At 39.5% G+C, this 15,860-nt stretch overlaps 1 protein-coding gene across 6 annotated transcripts in view; it reads right to left on the bottom strand.

The window, feature by feature from the left end:
- MIDEAS (mitotic deacetylase associated SANT domain protein) overlaps nt 1-15,860 on the bottom strand; it is a 53,533-nt gene that overhangs the window by 28,745 nt on the left and 8,928 nt on the right. The window contains exon 1 of one of the 6 annotated variants that reach the window (XM_077180228.1): nt 8,864-8,889. The exons of 4 other annotated variants lie outside the window; for them this stretch is intronic. The gene's annotated coding sequence lies outside the window, so the exon portion shown is untranslated. Of the gene's footprint in view, nt 1-8,863; nt 8,890-15,860 lie in introns of those variants that run through there. One more of the 6 variants, XM_054635535.2, reaches the window with a different exon arrangement.

Here is a 15,860-nt window from a genome sequence, read left to right as displayed (position 1 = left end):
GGTTTTACTCATGTGAAATAACGTGTTCCTCTGTTCTAGCTAATGTACATTCTCAGCCTTAATTGCAACAATGCTGTCACTGTTCCTTACAGGAAATCTGTCCGATTAGGGCGATGACAATCATTTCTCACTAAGTCCTCCTGCTGCCAGCAAGTGAAATTATGGTTCTCCCCAGTAAGCAGCTCAATCACTTTCAACCAGGATGATGGACAGATTCCAAGAACAATCTTACATTTAAGACAAATGCAGCAAGTTACCCTGTGTCCTTCTGAGACAGAACAATCAAACCTTCCTTCTCCAATTTGCTCATTATGGTAAAATCCCACATTTATGAAACACATAAAGAATTATAATACATATTTTAATAATAACAGAGGAAACAACTCACTTCTAAGATCACACAACAAGCAAGGTCAAAAATCAAGCAATATAATACAATAGCTACCAGTTCTCCTTCAAACCTGAAGGAAAACCTGGGTTTAATTAAATCTACCTGTGAAAGATGGAAAGTGGGTATGCTATTCACACATGTGCAGAAAGGGCAAAAACGCTTAAATTCCTTCAGTGCAATAGAAGGTCAGAGGAGGCTCAATGGGGTAGATTTTGTTTCTGGCTTTTGTGGTTTGCATTTTTGAAAATGACTGGAGAGTTACAGGTCATCACAAACTTGTTCCAGCCAGCAGAAATCTGCCTCTGTGAAACCACTAGCATCATTTGCAAAAGTCTTGAGTGAGAACAGAGAAAAGGCTGAAAGCATGGGTCAGCTTTTGTGTTTGTAGAAGACTTGCAAAGCTTATTGCATATAACCTATGCTTACTCTGCTGTATATGGAAACAGCTTCAATCCCTCCTTCCAAAGCCTCTCCCGCACCCTCACTTTGTCACATTTTCTTCCAGACAGATACCTACATCAAAATTCCTGCAGATTGTTTTCAACCTCCCACTCACCACCTTCAGACACCTTGAACAGGAAGGATAACAGCACAGCACAGAAAATAAACCATGTTTGTAAATTCTATGCAGTTAAGCACAGCAATCTATGTTCTGAAGAAAGCAGGGGAAAACTCAAAGCAACTACAAAACACAATATGGTGCAAGAAAGCAAAATACATAAATACAAAGATGATGGTTTTATGTTTCTGTCACTTTATCACCTATGGTATGGCATTTTCCAGACATCCTGAATGTCTGTCTCTATAGCAAAAGGTGTGTTTTCCAGGAGTGTGGAACCAACTGAGCAGTCCTGCAGTTTAAAAGAAGCCCACTATAAAACAATGTAATTAGGTATCAATCATCTCCCCTAACACCTCCAAGTATGAAACTAATCCAGAGAATTTATCAGGTCAAAGTCCTAGAATCAACAGAGCCTATGAAATGGGGAAGGCTTACTTGTTGTGTAACACACCATAGCAAAAAAAGGAGTCCTACAGCAGGCCTGTAATAAAGACAAAGAGATGAAAGGAAAGCTGCTTCACAGGCAGACAACAAAAGGGAAAACACAGCATCCAGGAAGTTTGGCAACTTCCACTGATTCCTGAAGGTGCCTGCCTGAGGCTAGCAAACACATACCTAAATAGTAGTATGTATATGACCTGCCCAAATTTTCATGTGATTGGCCCATTTCTATTGCAGAGCAAGACTGATGCTATGACTGACTACAGGGGCACCTCTGCCCTGAGGACACGCTTAAAATTACTGTGCTGCCACTTTCACTTTCCCATTTTCGGAGGATGGGAGTTAATAAAGCTTTATTAAACCACTGTACTAACCAGAGACTCAAAAATGAAACCCATCAGCTCTGTGAGGTGAAACATGTGAGAAAGCAGCCATGCTGAGAAGGACCACGTGCCAGCAAAATCAGGTCACTTGTACTGGACAACCCCATACCCCAAACTACTGCCCCAATCTAAACCATTCCTGACATTCAGCACCACCAGAGGTTAATTATCCACAGCGAGAAAAATAACACAAAATGTAGAACTACCATATTGTCTGGGAAAAATATACACATACCCAAATGGAAATACATTAACTACACTTCACAAAGTAATCAATCCAAGGAGAAACACAAACCCTACTTCAAGAAAAAGTTTTGGTTTATGGTAAAGGAGGTAATAAATGTGAAACAGTGAAAATGCAATCCTTTAAACATTATTTAATTAGATACACTTCTGTTCCAATGGTCTTCAAATTCACCAAAGCATGCACTCTGATTCTATCTGGACCTACTTTTGACATCCATGGATGTGATTTTATTTATCCACATCACCACAATTTTTCCACACTCAATCTAAACACACAGATCCATCCTAGTATGGAGGATGTTACAGAGAAGGATTTTGGTGTTTTGAATTACAGGGTTTGAAGCACCTCAGATACACCTCAAAGGAAAGTTTTCAGGTAACAGTTCTATAAGGGGCAAGTCATACACTGTTGCTGAACACTTAAAAATAACCTAATTTTTGGGGTTGTCTTCCTCAGTTCAAGCTGTAAACCTGGTTACAAGTTTATTGGAGGTTTCCTTTTCAAAACACACCCAGAATTTTCCACATAATTTTGTTCTAATGGATGAGGAAGAGACAAAACTTGCTAAAAAGAAAATGCCCATCAAGTGCTGATTAGTCTTATCCTAGTAACAAGCCAGACAAAACCTGGCTAACACAAACAGCTCCACCAGAAGAAAATCAGTATGGATGAGGTAGGAAAACTACTAAAAAGACAGACTAAAATTTTAAAACTTAATAGATAATAAAACAAACAACAAAAGGGAAAAAAAGGCCACAACCAGATTTTTTTAAAGGAACTGACAATGTTGCTTCTACCAGCTATTGAAAGGATATGTAAGATCTTCACTTATTTTCAACCAAAACTTTGAGTGCTGTTTCCAAAATAACCGAAATTTCATGCAAACCTCATCATATGAAAACAAATTATTCATGATTTGCAGCAGACTAGTCTTTTGTCATGTACCACGAAGGAGGCAGCTCCACAATCCAGACTCTTGTAAACACAAACACAGGAAAGCCCATCTTTACAAATGCTTTGCAACACAGACCAGGCTTATCCTTTAATAAAATACATACATGGTACATTTCTTATATTGGTTAATGTTTATAAACTGTACTGAAGTTAGGAATAATTGTTATTATAATCTGTCATGATGACAAACCCTGATCTGAAGAGGTTTGGGCAATCTTAGCAGAATGAGCACAGTAATTAGGGAGTATGAAATGCTGCTTTCAGGCTTTGTAAAGTTACAGGAACATCATTCCTTCCCACTGGAAATGGGTTAACAGTTCTAATTGGAAGCCCTTAGACAGTTATTTTAAGCTTTTTGTTTGGAGCTGTCTGGGAAGGCAGTTGCTAGCAACAGAGACTAACATGCAGGAATCACAGCAGGCTCCAAAGTCAGAATGGCAAAGAGCAAGCCAAAAGCTTTTCCCTGCCCTCGCATTCTCATGCCTGACAGGACCACAACACATCCTTCACTCCAAATGCCTCTCCTGCCACAAACACACCAGCTGCAGAACTGCATGCATATCCCAGAGACAGACCAAATCTCTCTGCACTTTAGCCCTGAGAAGAAAACACAACTGAATGCACTGAGCTGCAACAAGAAAGATTGCTACAGGTTCAGTTGTTCCCATCTCAACCTCTTCAGCACTCCAGCAAAAAAAAAAAAACAGGCTTGCACAGACATCCAGTGTACAGAACAAAAAAGTCTGAGTGTTTTACAGATTCCTTTCAGGCTCTGCAAGGGGTAATGGGCTACAACTAAGGGAAGAGAATGGTGAAAGTTCATAGAGACAGTGATACTTTCCATTCCCAGAGATTTCTTCATGAGAAACATAAAGGTACTCAATTCCTCAGCCTGAGCCCCTGGCAGAGACATTCTTAAGACCGTCAAGCAGGCATCATCACTCACCCAAGTCTGGCTGGACAGTAGCTGAGACTACAAATACAGGAAGAACCCTGGGATCTGGGATCAGCATCCAACTCTGCTACAGACATGCACCTTAAGCAAGCCACTTCAAATTGTTTCATAAAATAATACTTGAAACCAAAACCGTTGATATTAATGGAGTATTTTGAGGTCATAAAAGTTGTATTATCTTTAACAACAGCCACTAACTGCCTAGATGGAGAGTCTTCCACAAAGGGCTTAGAAGTCTAATTTCAGACATGATGCAATCAGGGTAGTGATAAACAAAGAAGAGGGAGTAGGACAAAAAGTGAAGGAAAAAAGTCACACAATAACATAGTTCTCTTTTGTCATATGCCTGCCTCTATCTCACTTGACCCAGAAATATCTTTGTTTATCAGCAGTTACCTAAGCTGAAGCAGTGCTGACCTTGGCTTGCCCACATCCACACACTTGCAGCAAACAGATGACAGTATTGACTGAGCACAGTCTTTTACCGCACTGACAGGGCTTCAGTTCAAATTTCTAAAATTACGTCTTTTAGGAATTCCTGTTGACTATAAAAGGGTCTCTTTATTGTGCTGGTCTGTTACAAGGTACAGTAAGCTCTTGGCCATGACTGGGGCTGTCAGGCATTACAGCAATGCAGCTAAGCAAATGCACACCAGTACTGGGAGTAGGAACACTGAAAGATGTGGGCAAGCAGGATCATCACACAGTGGAAAACAGTAAGGTTTTAAGACTCCAGGGGCTTAGAGCAGTCTGATTTCTTAACCTTTAATTAAAAAATCAAAGCACTCTCCAGGTTTCTGGATTCAGAGCTCCCTGCCAGTTACCTGACAGACACCTGCTCAATTTCCTCCTTTTAGCCACAGGGATTTCAGTGGAGGAAGGAAAGAGCAGATGGCTGCCACCAGTAGTGGGTCAAAGACAAAGTGCTTTCATTTCTGTAGTGGCTTATTTGTATCCTTACTAGCATTATAAAAGCACTTCCACTAAGGGGCATAAGTGACATCAGCCTCATATGGGCTCAGAGCAAAGTCAGAAATTTCCTAAAGATTCAGCTCAACAAACCTACCTGAAACCAAACAAGCCACTCATTCTGTACTTTATAACTAGAAAGAAAATAAGTTATTTGATAACAGCATGAGGAAAAACGTTCTCTATCAAGAATCCTTACAAAGCTATTTTAAACTGAGCAAAAGACTCAGCTGTTAGTAAAACAAAGTTGAGGTCGCTATGATTAAGTTCAGTACTATGACAAAAACTAAAGTTTATGCATTAATCCTCCTGGAGATGGAATTCTATGCGTTTTAAGGAGATCAGAAGTATCCTGCACTTGCACAGTTAACTCTGCGTGTCCTCGAATATAAATATCTTTTAATTGAAGTCATAACATTTTGATTCAATAATCCCACATTACACTTTGAACAGCTGTATTTGCTAAAGATACAGGCTATGAAATTGCTATTAACAGGAACAATAAGTCCTTGCAAATTGTGAAAAAAAAAACCTCAGGATACAAATAATTGGAAGATCAGACTTACTAGAAAAGCTGTTAAGATCATCTGCACTAAACACTTGACCATCTACAAAAGAAATCACTAAGCATGAAGGAAAAAAAATCCCTTATATTATATAGTTTTCACTTCAGAATGAAGGGCTAATGAACTAATCATGTCTTCAGGTATATGTATTCCATTAACCTGATTGTCTCACACCAAAGAAACTCTGAGACTGATGCTCCTTTACAATCCATAATGCATCTAGTCATCCAGTTTTATGCCAGTTTGGATGGGGCTCTGAGCAACCTGGACTAGAGCAAAGTGTTCCAGCCTTTGCCAGGGGGGTGGAACGAGATGATCTTTAAGGTCCCTTCCAAAGCAAACTATTCTGATTTTGTGATAATGGATTCTAAAGTATTTTTTCACACCAGGTATATGGCACTCTCTCATTTCAAGCAGGTTAATTCAAGTGGTCCAGCTTACGTCCCACAGCATCTGATGACATTACTATTTTCAATGCATCTCCAAACAGTAAGAATGAACATCCAATCTCTCATCAGCAGGCTGTGAGACAACTGTGTAACAAATGTTACACAGTTCTTCCCCATTTGGGAATCCACCAAGGCAGAAAAACATTCTACCAGTTATTATACCACAGACAAATTTCTCCTACAGAAAGTAGTTGAAGGAACTTGTCCATGAACAAACTTCATGTTAGTGGAATACTTACCATTTACATAATACTTGGCAATAGTTAAAGCAATATATCAACACCAATTCATTCAACTTCACAACATGTGTCACTTGCAACATGCTGTATTGCTACCAGGTACACAAAGAGAGACAAAGCAGTCTGTTTTCCACTAAAAAGCAAAAAGGCAGCCAAGATGAGGTTATTCTTCTGTATTTCTTTTATCTCAACTTTGTCTACAGACTGCATTTGCAAGATTTTAGGTAAAGCATCTTCATTTGAACAGTTATACCAAATTCAGAAACTACTACAGAACACTACTTTTTAAGTATGCTGTAGAACTCTCCCCATTCAGAGGTAAATTTTAAGGCAATTTATATAAAAGTCACAAAGTCCTCTAAAGCACATGAAATTTCACTTGTAGACATTAAAGGCTCTAACACTAAAATATACATGTCAGTGTCATAGTAGCGATCTCTGATACTCCACAGATGCAGTGTTCCATAATGCCTTCACACTCTCCTCAAGTTCTGCCTGGAACTGCAGCCTAAGGGGAAGGGCTCTTCCACTTGCATGATCTGTGGTGGTTGGGGTTTTAGGCCTCCTTTTTTTTAAAAGAAAATGATGACACTGGGCAGGTGTACTGCTCTTATTGTCCATGGCTTCATTCCCGGTGCTATAGTAAAGAAACCAAATTACAGCATTTTCTACTTTACATGGCTGCATGGCCTCATATTCACAGTATAACAGCATTAAAGAATGCATAAAGAGTACACTCTTAATGCACTTACTCTGGCAATGTCTCTTTAAGGGACTGAATTACTATTATTCCCTTTTTATTGAAGACAGCTAAGTCTGGGAGAGGGAGATTTTAAAATTACTTGCCTGAAGAGGTATAGGACAAATGAGATAACCTAACTCGGTCTTAGGTTAGTGCCTATCCTTTCAATCATATTTAGTCTCTTACTCAGTTTGAAATCCCATCCTAAGGTTGGCTAAAGTGCACATGAAACCATTCCAAAACATTTCTTCCTATTTCAGCCCGCCCACGAGACCGTATGCCATGCATATTAATAAACTCAAGATAAGCATACAGCAGTCAATGCAGGTTTATTGTGGATCTAAAAATACCATGCTAGCTTTTACTAGAGTTGTCATCTGTAAGACTTATGTGCACATACGCTAGCCTTGGCTGTGGTGGTGTCCAGGGGACACAGAGAAATTCAGGATACTAGGCAGACCTATTCAGGTGCAATCATGACATTGTTACTAACTTTGCCTAGGAATTAGACAAAAATGCTGAAGAATCTCATCCAATTCCTTTGCTGCACGCAATTACAAAACCATATGAACAAAGAAGGGAAGGTATTTATTTATACCTATTAGTTGATTAACACTGATACAAGCTTTCATATGTTTACATCAGACACTTATGAGCATTTATGCTTATGAGCACCATTAGCACAATTTGGAATCAGAGAATCAAAAAAGGGGGGTCTAAAAGCCTGTAAGAGTGTTTTTAGCAACTACCATGACATGTATATTCCTCCCATCTTCACAATCACATTCCTAACCACCACTCCAAGGAAAACGAATTTTTGTTCTTTCCCCACAACTGCAACATCTGAGATGCCACAAATAAGAAACAGCTTTCAGGCCCACAGGGATTGGATGAATTGGAACTGCATGTGATGCCTTGAGAGGCTACCTAGAACAGAGGCTAGATAGTGTTAAAGGATAGGTATTTATGCAAAAGATATCACATGTGTTCAGAGCTCACTCGTGCAGGGACAAGCTTCTGCATCTTCCACTCCTAGAACCCTCTGACTGAATGCTCTGTTTCACCTGGACAAGAGCAACCTGTACTGATTTTTAGTAGGAGGACAGAACACTTCACAGCAGCTGGACTACAGGAACAAGGGTCCTTTCAGCAGACTGCGGAAAGAGCTCTGCCACTGCTCCCACTGCCCCTTCTGAGGGCCCCAGAAGTCAGGGAGCACCATGGTCCTTGGCTACTGTTTTAACCTGCAGCAGCAAATGTCAGATTTCTGTCATTGAAGGGGTGAGAGGGGGAAGGGATGGTCAGAACTATCACACATCTGGTTGTGAAATATAGTCAGGTTTCACAGAAAAAAAATAAAATAGGACCCAGAATTTTTAAAATGTAAACAGTATGTATGAAATTGGCAGTGTCATTTTTCCCTTTACATAAAAAGATATGTACTTGTCACAGCTATTTACAGAGGAGAAAAACAAACAAGAAACAGCAAGAGAACTAAGCCTTGAGAGCTATGCATGAGGAATGCTGTCACAGTATTACTTTAAAAAAAAAAAGGGCAAGTACTGATTTGCACATAATTGATGACATTCACCTATTACAGTAGGATAAATAGTTAAGTCAATGCTCTTCCGAAGTCTTGTACCACTTGTACTTGTGGTTTTGTTCTCTCTGTCTTACTGAAAATCTTGAACATTGCACAAAAATTTCCCTTGCAGACAGAACCTGACAAATCAGTCACAAAAGTACTGTCAGAGCCACAAAAACTAACAAAAATGCAGAAGGAAATTCACACTCGTTGCTATCTGTACTTTAGACCATGAGGAAAAAGTTTAAATAAAAGAATGGCTTTTACACATATACAGATCCTGCAGGTAGCAGGCTAAGTTTGTATTACTGCAGACGTTTCTAAACTCAGTGGCTCTGCTTAAGCAAGGTTTCCACACCCTTCAGCTGTCTTCAACTCACTTTCTGCAAGACTTGTGACCCTGGTGCTGGCATAAAGTTTCACAGTAGCACCAGTGCAGAGACAGGGATTATTTCCCCAGCAGCATTTTCAGAGGCCCAGGGCTGAAGAATTCACGCTTCCAACTGAGGTCAGGCACGATGGTTGGTTTCCATTCAGTTTCATTTGTGTTGCAACACACAAGAAGCTAAAAAGTGAGAAAAGAGTGAGATGACAAAAAAACTAGCAGAAAGAAGAAAATCTCCTCAAACCATAAGTGTATCAGTCCCTCCAGATGCCTTTCCTCTTGCTCCTACATATCCAGTGGATTTTGTCCATTTTCTAGAATATGACGCCTTCCAGGTTAACATACTTAGTTCCACAAAGACATCATGGCAGTTCAAACTGTTCCAAAAGATATGAACCACCCATCCAACTGAGCCACAGTAATAACTTCTTAGTGTGTCACCCCCCTTTTTTTTAAAGGTAGATTTTAATAACTGGTAATTTCTTAAATGTATTTTTTTTACTTATACTCTACCTGGTAACAATAAGATAGATTTGCACATATAAAAAACTGCATCCAATAAAAAGAAGTTGTTTATAATTTTTGTTACAGTCCTTAGCTCCCTTCCTTGAAGAAATATAAGGTTTTCTAAAACATTTTACTTATTTTTCTTGTTAATGAATATGAATTTAATTTTATGCAAAGATATTTGCATGGTAAAGAGGAATTAGCACCTTTTTCTTATATATGGAGAGAATGTTGTGTGCCAGTTTTCTCAGTATCACTGGGAAAACTGCTCATAGTTTCAAATATTGCAAATTGTTTAAAATAATTTGAAAATTTTCATACACTAAGCTTCCTTAGCATTCAGTAGACATTGGATTTAAATTTCAAGTTTTTAAAAGCAGCAGCTGGAAAAACCCCACCTGTCAGTTCCTCAGCTCCCAGTATCATTTCACTAGTTCTCTAGTCAACTTCTAAAATAAGTGTATCTGCAGCTCCAATGTTAAAAAGGGAAATTGCCTTCCACAGTTCCAATTTTATATTTTTTTATGCTTAAGTAGGTAAAATGACATTTTTGGCAGTCCTTGAAAAAATGGCTTAAAATAAAGACCACAGCAATAAATATACTATGCTTGCCTAGCTGCATCAGTAAAAATTTCCTCAGCTGAGTATTGACATATTTTTTTCCTGTTCCTTGTGGAGAACTAATTCTTCAGCAACAAAATCCAAGTCCTGATGTGTTTCTTGCTAATAATCTGTGTACTTACAACAGTATCTACTACTGAGAGTGACTTGGCTGTTAACTAGCCTAGGAATATTTTCCACTATCATTCCAGGAAGAAATGGAAGATGTATACTTGTAATTGGTTAACACTCTCTTCCCTCTCCCTCCAAGTAAATAGCACACACAGACACACAAAGGGCAAGGAAAACAATTAACCTTCCAACTCCTGAATTTTGGCTTCAATTCCCTCAAGCAGCTTCATGCACAAAATCGACATGTGGAAAGAATAATCCACGGTGACCAACTTTGCTGAGGCTTGTGGAAAACTGGCCTGTGCAGCACAGCAAGCTCCTGCCAGAGATCTGTTGCGGCACAGACCTCAGCAAACGTGCACCACAACAGCAGCACCATGTCCTTCCCAGGCATTCTGGAAAACCTCAGTCTTTAAAAGCAATCCTTGACCACCTCTTCCATCCCACACTCAAGTTTAAGAACCCCTCCCCTTTTTTTTTCCCCCCAAGAAAAAAATACAGGCATACAATTACAAATGTACGCACTAACTTAAAGTCACGTTTTATTCTTTAAAGCATGCAACTTCATCACATGGCCCCAGGGCCTCCTCTGGATTACTGGCACCATGTCTGTCAGGAGATGCCATCAATTTATTTTAAGATACACAGGTTGGTGTTTAAATCTACCAATTTGCTTTCAGTTTGGAGCTGCTGTTTTAAAGCAAAATCCCACCAGTAACAACTCCCCTCTTCATTAAATATCTTAAAATTTGAAAATTAAGAAATGGACAGTACTTCATTAAAGTATTTATTAAAGAACTCCCTCATTCATGAATAAAAAAAAATAAACAAACCTGGAATGAACTTTTACCAGATCGACTATTTTACAATTTTAATTTTTTCCTGAAGCAGCAACTCTGGTAAGTGCTGTTTGCATATGATTTCAGCTCTGTGCTTTGCTTTATTATTATAAAATATTTTAGGACGTGCATCTGTAATTACTAAATATGTTCCAAATTTGAAATTTGTTTTAGTATCTTATTTTTCTGCATTTTGGAGGTAGCAAAACGCTGGGTTTCCCCCTGACAGGAGTGCTATGCTCCCCTGCTCTCTCCAAGCATACTGAGTAGCTCAGTTCTGTGTTACCCAGGCCCACTCACTCTACTGTAAAAGAACTGCTTTTGCCCAGACACTTCTGCCGGCATCTGGGCACCAATAAATTTGAATGCACATTGCTGTTTTAGCTCCTGGCCAGTGTCTCCCCTGCTCATCTAGTTTTTCCAATTCCCTGAGATGCTCCTCCACTAGGCAGGAGTAGCATTCTCCAATCACTGCTAGAAGAAGCTGGTTTAAGCACAAATTTCCATTTATAGATCACTATTAAAAGGTTTCCTCTCTTGCTCAAGCAAACACTGGGCTCAGTATGATTATAATCCATTTGTGCATATATCTGTTAGAAAAGTTATTTCCTCTTATAGAGGGTTATATTTATTTAGCTGCTCCACTACAGCTGTTCCAAAGCCACTTGGAGTCTAAAAGCATGCTTTTCTGATGTTGCATTTCCCAATGAAATGCCTCAGCTGCTGAGCAAGAGCCCGAGTTGATAGCCTTTAGAAACAGTATCTCTCAAAGGGTCTGTGTCCCCCCGCAGCAGAGCTTTCCGTCCCCGCAAGTCACGAAGCCCAGGGCGGCCTCCCGAGAGGCACCCGGCAGCTGCCCCTGTCCTGCCCCTGTCAGGCCCCGACCTGCGGCTGCCGCCCAGCCCGGCCCCACCTCCACCAAGGGCGGGCCCCAGCGCCGGCCGGGCACTGAACCCCCCTGCACAGGCGGCCACGCTGTAGGTGTCGGCAGCACGAGCACCGAAGCACTGCGTCCTGCACAGAAAGGCATTCTGCAACACACTCGTCTCATTTAGGTCGTGAATGAGGATTTTTCTTTTCTTTTTTTTTTTTTTTTTTTAATATACAGTCTCTTCTGTTGTTTATATATTTGACATTTCTAGAAGCTATGAATATACACAGCTTCATTTTCAACTTTTGCATTGGAAGGAAAGCCCCAAAATCTTTCATTAAATAACTTTATAACAAAGTCACAAATTTATTAAAGTAAGGTGAATAGTAGCACTGATAGAACTGAGGGGGAAAAAAAACCAACTGTTTAAAACTAATGCCCAACACACACTTCAGAAAAAAAACCCCATCAAAAATAAATTAACATTCCTGCCTCAAGGCCAATTTTTCCAGCAATTGTATTTAATAATAGTAAGGGACTGGGCTGTTGCTGAACAGATAAGCTGACATCATTCCAGACACATGAGTTTTCCAGATCTCCCTTTTCATATTTAAAAAAATTAAACAAAAAAACCCAAAAAAACAAACAAAACAACAACAAAAAAACCCAAAGCAAAACAAAACCAACCAACCAACCAAAAAACACCAAACTAAAAAAACCCACCCAAACAAATACAAAAAACTCACCACCACTTCTATCTATTTAAAAAAAAGAGATGATGAAGGAAACACCTTTCAAACAAAATGGTCTCAGTGAGTCCAGTCAGCTTGCCAAGTGTTAACATGTGCTTTATTTTATTTCTTCATCTGTTGGGTTTCTTTTAAATTTTGCTTGTGTAACACAGAAAAGTCAAATCAGTGGTTCTTTCCCTTCAAAGCAACTGGTAACTCATCTCTTTCACAATTCAGCATTTGGAAGAAATCTTGCAATGTGGGTGTGAGACTTCAAGTTAATTGTGTGAATGAATAAAGGGATATGGAATAATTAAGACTTACAAACACAACTTTAATTTTTCAGTAATATGACTGCAAGTATCATCAACCAAAATGTTTTGAAGTTACTTATTTCCTGCAACAAAATTGTTTTCAACTAATCTGACAATGCAGTTGAGATTTTCTGATGGTGTCAGAACACTGAATATTGAAAACCAAAAGAAAACCATCTTCTTCCATGACAAACTCCCTATTTACTCCATGCACCCTTGCACCAGCTCTCCAAATCAGAACCATAAGTAGTAGCTACAAAGAGAACACTACAAGAAAGCCTTCCTGTTTTCATTTTCTTATGCACAGTGGGTAATAGTTTTGTGTAAATCAGTCACAAGCAGAAACCCTATAATAGGAAGGGCAAAGTGTTCACTTTGCAGTTGTTACTGTCAGTTTTTGATTTTGTCTGCTGGTCCTCTCTAGTCACATAGAGCAAAAGTAGTATCAGTTTCACAAAAAATATAGCTGTGTTTTTTAACATAAATACAGCTTCTCTCAACTCCTTACTTCCTTACAATCCAAAACTACCTCTGTGCAAGACTGCCCTGTCCTTCCTAAACTTTGGCCTTCTGCATCCACAACCAATCCTGAATCCAACCTATAGCTGGTCCAAGTGAAGGTTTAATATTACAAAGGGTTACAAACAAGCAATCTTAGAACTAAATATTTTTCACCCTTCTTCATGCAAGAAAACTTCACACTCTTCAAATCTAGGATGCAAATGTAGGATGCAATAAGCCATTTTGTCTTGACAGACTAGTAGATTTTCATTAATATATATCAACAATATGCAAAAATGTTCAGAGGGGAAAGCAAAGGGTTAAAACCTCCATGATAGTTGCTGCAAAGAAATATTAGTAAGTAACTTGACAAAATATTCACAAAGTCTTCTTACATTCAAAGTCATTATGCTTTTCCCCTCCAGACAGGGTCAGGATGTCCTGCCAATTCATGAGCTCCCAAAAATAAACCAGTTGAGTAACTAAAGATGTCAATAGATTTTCACATTGCCCCCACACATCCAAACGATATCGCTTCGATGGTTACTTGTAAACAGCCAGGCATCCTACACTTAACCTAGAGCACTTTCCCAAGCAAATTCTGTCACTTAGAGTTACTCTGTTAGAGCTGTCACTGAACAAAGAATATTTTTCCACCTCCAAACTGTATTCTTATAAAACAAGTCACTCAGAAAGAACTGTCTTTTTAAAATGCTTTATAGCAAGTAGGAAAATTGAGTAGTTCTATTCATCTTCACAATAAAAAAAAAAACCACAACAGAGCACCTGAGAGATGTAAAAAATGTCCTGAACCCATGCTTCAAGGGAGAATGTTGATCCACCACTTTCTTTTCTTCCATCTTTGACCTTTTCAGTGACACTACCAAAGTTACCCAACTGAGAAACAGAAAAGTATGAAATAGCTCCGCATAAGAGGCAGACTGAAATCACCTAAGTGCTCAGAACCAGGGAGATAATAACTTTGTTCACTGACATGATTGAAAGCCAAGTAAGTAACCTGGCTAGAGAAACTACTCAATCTGCTCCACACAGAAATTGAAGCACTCACTTCCACGCACGCATTTCTAGAGTGCAATCCAGAAGACTCCATTCCACATCTTCGATTTCCAGAACAAACATGACAGGATTCAGCAGAGAACTATAATTCAGACTTTTAATCACAATGTCCAGGAAAAAGCCAGTCAAGAAGGCTCACAGCAGATGCATAGAGGCAATAATGTATCAGCAATTCGATGAAAAATTGCTATTTCACCCCAGGCTTAAGTGCCTCTATCTGCTGGAGGCAAACGAGGGTGCCAAAAACCATTTCTGAACAGCGATGTCATCTGCTTCTCAAGGAGGTGTGAGAGGGTCTGGCCTCCTCTACAAAGGCTGCTGACAAAACATTCACCCGGCCATAGAGATGCAAATTCACACTCACATACCACACCTTCCCCTATCAGGAGGGCCCATCGATCAACTCCTCTGTGTGGGGCAGAATCTCCATTTCTACTCACGTTATGCCACTGAAGTGTTAGGTGAGAGTATGGTTTCGTAGCCTCTCGGTTGAAGACGATTACCTCACCTTTAAACGAGATGATAACGTGGCACAAACGATGTGAAGTACTTGTAAGCTGAGAGCTTGCAAGAAAGGGAGCAGACTGGAAACATTTTGTTGTTTTATGTCCCGTGGCACCAGAAAACAAATGCTTCCTGAATTGCATTTTGTTGTCTACTCTTTCAGGTCTGCCTGCCTCTAGTCCTCCTTATCCTATAGCTAACAGCTTGTAGATGCAAGTGAAGACTCGTGTATTAGATACAGGAAACTCCACAACTGGAAAACCTAATGCTCTTCCGCATGAGGGCAAAGAGCATGACTTGTTCTAAGCTCAGGGCACCTGTTCCTTATTGCTGCCCATTTTAGCTTCCATATAAGCAGCTTGTTGATTCTAAGTATGAATAAAAGACTAAATTAAATCATAAATCATCATTTCCCTTTAAGGGTGGGACACCACTGAAAAAACAATAAAAGCACTTCAGGCTACTAAAAGAGATTAAGAACAAGATTTTACTTCAGATTTTAAAAGGCAATGCAAAGCCATTGCCTTCTTGGGAAGACTATGGATGTGACTTCTTAAATATTTTAACCCAATTAATACGTTAGAAAGCTCCCCTAGCTTCAATTTCCAGGCTATGTTCCTGAAGCAGATCTCTGTAAGAACTGCTGGTACAGACCCTATCACAGCATTGCAATTTCCACTGGCAAATGAGATCCTCAAATTTACTTTTGACAAATAGGACCCCTATAGATTGCTTAGCTTTCCAAACGTCTAGGTGCATCCTGCACCTTTGTAAACCAAACTAAAGTGGTACAAACCCTCAGTAAAACCATATTGCCTCAGAAAACGAAAGTAGAACTTTCTATGCAGTCTGAGATCAGGTGCAGTCTTTCTTATTAATGCTCATGATGTGAAGATGTCCTGGTTCCAGCCAGCAG

The sequence above is a fragment of the Agelaius phoeniceus genome, chromosome 6, assembly GCF_051311805.1.
Source record: "Agelaius phoeniceus isolate bAgePho1 chromosome 6, bAgePho1.hap1, whole genome shotgun sequence".
NCBI classification, from domain to species: Eukaryota; Metazoa; Chordata; class Aves; order Passeriformes; family Icteridae; genus Agelaius; species Agelaius phoeniceus.
This window is presented reverse-complemented; position numbering and strand designations above follow the sequence as displayed.